Consider the following 9624-nt stretch of genomic DNA (forward strand, 5'->3'; position numbering starts at 1 on the left):
GCCCAGTATGTCTTGACACGGGCAAGAGCCATCCGCGCACCCTCTATGCACGTCGACCTCTTCATAGCGTCGATATGCGGCACAACACCAAGAAATCGTTGCACTAAGCCAAAATAACTATTCGGCCTTGGTCCTTTCAGCCAAAGAAGATCCACAAGAGACCTCATGGCAAGCCCGGACAACCTATGGAACTCGGCCCACTCGGCCATTTGCTCATTTAACAGCAGCGGACGCACTGGAGCATTGAACTGCGACCAGAACAATTTCTCTACTTCGTGTTCTTTTTGATCTTCGAAAAACTTGGTCGCATCAGCAACACTCGCTGCCAAATCCAGGTACGCGTCCACAGAACTCCATAATTGATCCAGAAGGGCATACTTAGGATCTCCGAACTTCGTCCGCAACAAAAAGGGCTTCCCAGCCGCGATATCTCCGGCTTGACGTAGCTCCTCCTTTGCCGCTCTGATGTTAGAGCGGGCTTCCTTGGCTGCTACCATGGCTTTCTCCAGGTCCGCCGTCTTCGTCTGGCTTTCCTTTTCAAGAAGCTCATAACGGTCGGCGGCATCTTTCAGCTCAACAGCCATCTTGGCTATTTTCTCTTTGCTCTGGCAATGCGCAGCCTGTTCGGCTCTCAGCTCTTCAACCGCCTTTAGGGCGGCCGCATCACTCTTCCTGGCTTGTTCCTTGGCTCGGGCAAGTTCCGCCCGAAGGGTCTCCACGGCGGCAGCTCCATCTGCAGTAACAACATATTAAAGATACTAGCATCATGCTCCTCTTAATATGTGTTGATCGCTGGAGAAAATACATACCCTGTGCCTCGTCAAGCCGCTTGTTTACAAGCACAATGTCGGCATCTGCCGCATCAAGTCGCCGCTTCAGTTCGGCAAACTCACCAGTCCGGCTAGCCACCGGACCCTCAGCCACCTGCACATGAGGGCGGCATGATTATTACCTGGGACTATGATCCTCTGTTCGCCGCCTTTTTCGACAGCCAACAGAGTCTCAGGGGCTATGTAACGCCCACGATGCGGCTATATCTCCCACGTGTCGAGGCACGACTTAGAGGCATAACCGCATTGTGGTATTGTCGCAAGAAGGGTTATCTTCACACAATCCCATGTAATGAACAAGAATGGGATAACGAGAGTTCGCTTACAATCGCCACTTCACACAATACATAAATATAATTCATACATCATCCAAAATCCACACATAGACCAGCTACGGTCAAATCCAAATGAAAATAAGATAACCCCAAATTCTAGATCCCCGATCGTCCCAACTGGGCTCCACTACTGATCATCAGGAAAAGACACATAGTAACAACCACGTTCCTCGTCGAACTCCCACTTGAGTTCGATTGCATCATCTGCACTGGCATCGTCGGCACCTGCAACTGTTTTGGTAGAATCTGTGAGTCACGAGGACTCAGCAATCTCACACCCGTGAGATCAAGACTATTTAAGCTTATAGGAAAGGATGGTGTAATGAGATGGAGCTGCGGCAAGCACTAAGCATATATGGTGGCTAACATACGCAAATGACAGCGAGAAGAGAAGCAACGCAATGGTCGCAAAGCTAGAAATGATCAAGAAGTGATCCTGAAACTACTTACGTTCATGCATAACTCAAACCGTGTTCACTTCCCGGACTCCGCCGAGAAGAGACCATCACGGCTACACACACGGTTGATGTATTTTAATTAAGTCAAGTGTCAAGTTCTCTACAACCGGACATTAACAAATTCCCATCTGCCTCATAACCGCGGGCACGGCTTTCGAAAGATAATACCCTGCAGGGGTGTCCCAACTTAGCCCATCATAAGCTCTCACGGTCAACGAAGGATAAACCTTCTCCCAGGAAGACCCAATCAGTCTCTGAATCCCAGTTTACAAGACATTTCGACAATGGTAAAACAAGACCAGCAAGACCACCCGCTGTGCCGACAAATCCCGATAGGAGCTGCACATATCTCATTCTCAGGGCACACCGGATAAGCTAAGCGTACAGGTACCAACGTAACCCAAGTTGCCAAGGGACGGTCCCGCACGGTGCTCCCGTTTGGACCAACACTCGGAGGAGCACTGGCCCGGGGGTTATAATAAAGATGACCCTCGGGCTCGCGAAAACCCGGGGGAAAAAGGCTTAGGTGGAAAATGGTAAAACCAAGGTTGGGCCTTGCTGGAGGAGTTTTATTCAAGGCGAACTGTCAAGGGGGTCCCATAAATCACCCAACCGCGTAAGGAACGCAAACTCAAGGAACATAATACCGGTATGACGGAAACTAGGGCGGCAAGAGTGGAACAAAACACCAGGCATAAGGCCGAGCCTTCCACCCTTTAGCAAATATATAGATGCATTAATAAAAATATGAGAATATTGTGATATCCAAAATATCCATGTTCCGACATGGAACCAACTTCAACTTCACCTGCAACTGGGAACGCTATAAGAAGGGTTGAGCAAAAATGGTAACTTAGCCAAACAACGGTTTGCTAGGAAAGGATGGTTAGAGGCTTGACATGGCAATATGGGAGGCATGATATAGCAAGTGGTAGGTAGCGCAGCATGGCATTAGAGCGAACAACTAGCAAAGCAAAGATAGAAGTGATTTCGAGGGTATGGTCATCTTGCCTGCAAGGTTCTCAGAGTTGTCGAAAGCTTGATCCTCATAAGCATACTCAACAGGTTCCTCGTTCACGAACTCGTCTCCCGGCTCTACCCAAAACAAGAACACAAGCAACGGAACCGCAATCAAACACGGGAAATGCACAAGCAACATGATGCAATACATGAATGATATGCAAGATATGATATGCGATGCATATGCGTGCTCCGGAAGAAAAATGATGAACAAGGCAGTAACTTGGCAAACCAAGCATGCCACTGGAAAGATGAGATGATTTCGGTCGAAATCGATATAAATATCACCGGAAACGGATGCACGGTTTACAAATGGCAAGCAAAACAAGAATGACACGAATCTGCGATTAACAACATGATAGCACTTAGAATGCAACAAGTACCAAAGCTACAGCACCCCAACATAGCAAAAAAGCATATGGCAGTAATCTACAGGAGATGCTTGACAAAAGATGAACACTGAGCTACGGCTAGATCACAGCACAGCAGGTTCAAAGAAGCATGGCAAAAGTGCAAAAGATATCAACATCCTACAGGAACTTAACATAGCAAAACAAGGCATGGCATGAATATAGTAAAAGCATGGAACAAAAGTCCCTTACTGACCATAAGCCAAAAAGGGCCAGAAGATATGATGGCAACCATGTAAACATAGCAAGTTTCGTTAACAGGTTCCAGACTTAGCAGAAAACAGAGCATGGCGGAAACAGACATTATGAAGGCATCTTTGTGAGCTTGATGCACTCATCACAAAGCAATGCATGACAAAAAAAAGCATACCTACAGAAATATGGCATGTTTATGAAGCTATCCATGGCGAGAGCAAGTACATAGCATGTATGAAACAACTACAACAAGCTTGGCAAAATTGAATATCATGTTAACAATCTGCCAGAAATATTTTATAGCAAAAGTAGAGCAAGATTGAGTCATGCTATGGCACTCCATAATTTCAAAGAAGGGCATTAATAGATAGAGCACAACTATATCTACAAAACATCCTTACTGAAGATCTCCAAAATAAGCATGGATCTCTCTGTAGCCACATGGATACATAGCAACAAAATAACAGCAGTCACAGACTTGGTAAAATTACTGTCCCTGAAATCAGAAACATCATGGAGCCTAGTTTGCATGCTTGTGCTAGTCACCACAGAGATCAAAAAACTACATGGCATACACCTTTGTAAAGATGGCATGGCATACATCAAAACACATGTAGAGCTCATGCCCATAAGATGCACAGATTCAATGAAACAAAAATAACAAATCCTCAAGTTCTGATAAGTAACAGCAGTTAACAGCAACTAGCACTCTTGCACCAGAGATTTGGGCATCAAGATGGACTCAAATGAACATGTTGCAATGGAACGAAATGAAGAGCATCTTGAGGCGAACATTTTTATATATTACACGCATGAAACGGAGCTATATGCAGAGAGTTATGATGCGATGAACAGGAGCATGTACTGTAAATATATAGGACTTAGAGAAAAACGGGGAGGGGAAAGAGGTAAACCAGATCTGGATCGGGCCGAGCTAGGGTTCGCCGGGGCTGCCGGAGTTGCTACCGGAGACGGGGGAGAGGAGGCGCCGGCGGGGAGGACTCGGGGAGGACGCCGGCGACGAGGAGGGGCGCGGTTGCCGGCGGTGGAGCGCGGGCACGACACAGACGGGCGGCGGGGTGAGGTCGACGGGCGCGGCTGCGGTGGTCGGTGCCGGGGCGCGGCGGCGCCGGCGCGGGAGGACGGCGCGGCGGCGGGCGCCGCGGGGAGGACGGGCGGCGGCGCGCGGGAGGAGGAGGAGCGGGCGCGCGGGCGTGGAGACGGGCCGGCGGGGGCGGCGTACGGGCCCGGCGGGCCGCGGGCGACGCGGGCGCCATGTGGCAGCCCCTGGTTGGCCGGGCGTGGCGGCGGGGATGCGTCCGGCCGGCGGCGGACGTGTCCATCGGCGCGGGGCGATTTTTGCTAGGGTTAGGGTGGTTTTTGCTCGAGATTTCGGAGGGAGAGGTGTATTTATAGGTAGAGGGAGCTAGGAGACTCCAAATGGAGTGCGGTTTTCGCCCACACGATCGTGATCGAACGACCTAGAGCATGGAAGAGACTTAGAGGGGTTTTTGGGCTGTTTGGAGGGGGGTTTTGCTGCAACACACAAAAGGACTTTGCGGTTACCCGGTTAACCGTTGGAGCACCAAACGACCTCCAAATGGAACGAAACTTGACAGGTGGTCTACCGGTGATATACCAAGGCCACTTGACAAACCTCGGTCCATTCCGAGAACATTCAACACCCGCTTACGAAAAGAAACAAGAGGGGTGCGCCTGAGGAGGTGGGAGTGCCGGATTGCAAAAAGGACAACGGGGAAAATGCTCGGATGCAAAAGACGAACACGTATGCAAAATGAGATGCACATGATGACATGATATGAGATGCATGACATGAACAAAATGCAAAATGAAAAACAAAACCCGACCACGAAGGGAATATCATAACACATAGCCGAAAATGGCACGAGTTGGAGTTACAAATATGGAAAGTTACATTTGGGGTGTTAGAGGCTACTATCTGCATAGGGCACACCTGGCGTGTGCGGTACCGTCAAAATATGCATATTACTTTACGTACCTCAAAGCCTCTCAGTAGGCTCATAAAAGCTTCATGCAACCCGCTTTCGGCTCATAAAAGCCTCTCAGTAGGCTCATAAATATGCATAAATTGTAACGCCCACGATGTGGCTATATCTCCCACGTGTCGAGGCACGACTTAGAGGCATAACCGCATTGTGGTTTTGTCGCAAGAAGGGTCATCTTCACACAATCCCATGTAATGAACAAGAATGGGATAAAGAGTTGGCTTACAATCGCCACTTCACACAATACATAAATATAATTCATACATCATCCAAAATACACTCATAGACCGACTACGGTCAAGATCCAAAAGAAAATAAGATAACCCCAAATGCTAGATCCCCGATCGTCCCAACTGGGCTCCACTACTGATCATTAGGAAAAGACACATAGTAACGACCACGTTCCTCATTGAACTCCCACTTGAGGTCGATCCCATCATCTGCACTGGCATCGTCGGCACCTGCAACTGTTTTGGTAGAATCTGTGAGTCACGAGGACTCAGCAATCTCACACCCGCGAGATCAAGACTATTTAAGCTTATAGGAAAGGATGGTGTAATGAGGTGGATCTACAGCAGGCAATAAGCATATATGGTGGCTAACATACGCAAAAGAGAGCGAGAAGAGAAGCAACGGAACGGCCGTCATCTAGTAATGACCAAGAAGTGATCCTGAACTCCTACTTACGTCAATCATAACTCAAGCCGTGTTCACTTCCCGGACTCCGCCGAGAAGAGACCATCACGGCTACACACGCAATTGGTGTATTTTTAACTGGGTCAAGTGACAAATTCTCTACAACCGGACATTAACAAATTCCCATCTGCCTCATAACCGTGGGCACGGCTTTCGAAACATAATACCCTGCAGGGGTGTCCCAACTTAGCCAATCATAAGCTCTCACGGTCAACGAAGGATAAACCTTCTCCCGGAAAAACCCGATCAGTCTCGGAATCCCGGTTTACAAGACATTTCGACAATGGTAAAACAAGACCAGCAAAGCCGCTCGAATGTGCCGACAAATCCCGATAGGAGCTGCACATATCTCGTTCTCAGGGCACACCGGATGAGCAGTTCGTACAACTAAAACCAATCCTCGAGTTTCCCCAAGGTGGCGCTGCAAAGGGCTCTAGTTTGGACCAGCACTCAGAGGAACACTGGCTCGGGGGTTTAAAATAAAGATGACCCTCGGGCTCTAGAAAACCCGGGGGAAAAAGGCTTAGGTGGCAAATGGTAAAACCAAGGTTGGGCCTTGCTGGAGGAGTTTTATTCAAGGCGAACTGTCAAGGGGGTCCCATAAATCACCCAACCGCGTAAGGAACGCAAACTCAAGGAACATAATACCGGTATGACGGCAACTAGGGCGGCAAGAGTGGAACAAAACACCAGGCATAAGGCCGAGCCTTCCACCCTTTACCAAAATATATAGATGCATTAATATAATAAGAGATATTGTGATATCCCAAAATATCCATGTTCCAACATGGAACCAACTTCATCTTCACCTACAACTAGCAACGCTATAAGAAGGGCTGAGCAAAAGCGGTAACTTAGCCAAACAACGGTTTTCTAGGAAAGGATGGTTAGAGGCTGACATGGCAATATGGGAGGCATGATATAGAAAATGGTAGGTAGCGCAGCATGGCAATAGAACGAACAACTAGCAAAGAAAATATAGAAGTGATTTCGAGGGGTGGTCATCTTGCCTGCAAGGTTCTCAGAGTTGTCGAGAGCTTGATCCTCGTAAGCGTACTCAACAGGTTCCTTGTCGTGGAATTGTCACGGCAGATGTCCTAGTGCAAGGACTTAGTCATGGAGCCATCGCAACTAGGAAGCTTAAAGGGGTTAAATGGGACAAGGAACACGAGGGTTATACTGGTTCGGCCCCTTACGGTGAAGATAAAAGCCTACGTCCAGTTGAGGTTGTATTGCTTAGGCTTTCGACGACCAGGAGCTAAACCGCCCTGCCTGGTTATCGATTTGATCTTTCTCGTCCCTGAACCGCCGCCGGGTCGTCCCTTTATATAGAGAGGTTGACGCCCAGCGGCTCTGAGAGTCCCAACCGACATATAACAGTGTCCGGCTCGGACTCTTAACTATTCTTGCCTTACACTACAAGCCTCGCCATAACGGCGGTTTATCTCTACGGGCCTTAATCCATCTCCGGGTCTTAAGCCCATCTTTGATCCGCCGTCTTCAAGTTTGGTACTGGGCTTCGCATGATGACCATTATGAGTAACCCGGCCCCTCCTGGGCGGGTGACTCTAATGGTTACATCCTCAACATTAGGCCCCAGATTGATTTGAACCGGTTCATGTCAATCTTCAATTCCTCTGAGAGAAAAAAATCTTCCGGCTTATGTTTGTGCGAGGGTTATAACCCGCCGTGACGTCATCTTGTGGATTCCTGGCAACCCACCATGACATCATCTTCCATTAAGTTCATTTTTTATTCCGCCATATCCCAACGGATCTTATCTTTAATGGCGATCCCGAAAATCGAGGCGCTTCTGTGGTGAGATAACCACGCCGTGGCCTCCTCGTTTCTCGCGCCCACTTATTAGCCGCACCTTATAAATAAGCCCGGCCCATAAGCCTTCGTCATCCTCCTCCTCTCGCTACTGAACTGCCGCTCGAGCTCCACCGCCGCCGCCGTGGACCTCCTCGTCTTCACCAACTCAGGCCGCTGCATCAACCTGACTTGATCAGAAAAACGCGACGAACCTCCGCAGTAACTCCGCATCGGTAAGTTTTCTCCTCCCTGTTCCTCAGATCCGCATTAGTGATCTTCGAGTTCGTCGGTGTTCGTCGCCGTTCGTCATGAACACTTGACAGATTCCACTTTTACCACCCTTTCTTGATCTTTAGACAGTAGAAGACTGCTGCAGTAGCTGTTTCGCACCCGTTTCCGAATGCACATAGATCCCTTTCCATTGCACAGAGGCTCCATTCAGGCCTATGAACTTCATCTGTGTCAGTTCTAGGTCTAGAAATTTTCCCTTTCCGGTCGATCGTTTGATCCAGAATAATTACTGCGATCTGTGAAACTTGTTTGTACCGCACTTAGTCAAAAATTGCATCTATGAGCTATAGCGGCTCATATCTCCGGCTTAAAAGAGGCCACGCGCTGTAAAATTTCCGGCTCATTTATGATAAAGTTTTAGACAACTTGAATTACTCACGATGCCCTCAGCGGCTTAGATAACCCGACGCAATTAGCCATATGTCATTAGGCCCCTTCATAAGCCACCATCTTGAACATTGAACTGTAAACTTCCTCCGGCTTATATTGAACCGGACATTTCCTTTTATCATAGGCTTTCATCTTTCACAATGCCACCCAAGGCTCCCAAGGCACCCATCACGTGCAACTGGATGAGATCCAATGTTACTAATGACACTTTAGCTGATTTCGTGAAGACGGGTTACCTGCCCAAGAAGGAGGTCATGTCTTATCGTGCCCCTGACCCGTCGGAGGAAAGACCTCAACCTAGAGATGGCGAGGTGGTGATATTTGCTGATCACATGAGCCGGGGCTTTGCACCTCCCGGCTCAAAATTCTTTAGAGATGTTCTGAACTTCTTCGACCTGCGGCCGCAAGACATAGGACCCAATTCCGTGTCAAATATTTGCAACTTTCAAGTATTCTGCGAAGTATATCTTGGAGAAGAGCCCAGCCTACTGCTTTTTAGGGAGTTGTTTTATCTGAACCGCCAGAATGAGTGCGCCAACGGGCCTAGCTTGGAACTTGGCGGAATTTCCATTCAAAGATGGAGAGATTGCCTTTTCCCTTATGCTGAGCCACCAAGCCACCCCAAAGACTGGAACCAGACATGGTTCTACTGCCAAGACACTTCCCCGGCTGATGAGAGCCCTCTGCCCGACTTTCGTGCCCTGCGTCTGGAGCCAACTCACCCCCTGCCAGACAAACTATGTCAAGCTGAACGTCAACCACTGATCCCTACCATCAACAAGATTAAGGCTCTTCTGGGAAATGGCCTTAACGGCGTTGATCTGGTCCGGGTCTGGATTTCTTGGCGGGTGATTCCCCTGAGCCGCCGCCCCGGCTTAATGTGTGATTACACGGGCCGGAAGGATGACCCTCTGCGGCACAGCTCCCACGATCTACCTGAGGACGTCGTGGACGACATGACCAAGTCTCTCTTGAATGAGAGCTTAGACGACTGCGGGAGGACCGGCTTAAGCCCCTTCTGCCAAGCTAACCCAGCACCGGCGGTAAGCTACCAATCTGAGCACTTTACCTTCCATTTTAACAGTCTTCGTTTTAACTTCAAGCAAACCTTTATTGCATTTTTCCAGGCTAATGACAAGTTCTGGAGGCTCAAGTAT

The sequence above is a fragment of the Triticum aestivum genome, chromosome 6D (assembly GCF_018294505.1).
Source record: "Triticum aestivum cultivar Chinese Spring chromosome 6D, IWGSC CS RefSeq v2.1, whole genome shotgun sequence".
NCBI classification, from domain to species: Eukaryota; Viridiplantae; Streptophyta; class Magnoliopsida; order Poales; family Poaceae; genus Triticum; species Triticum aestivum.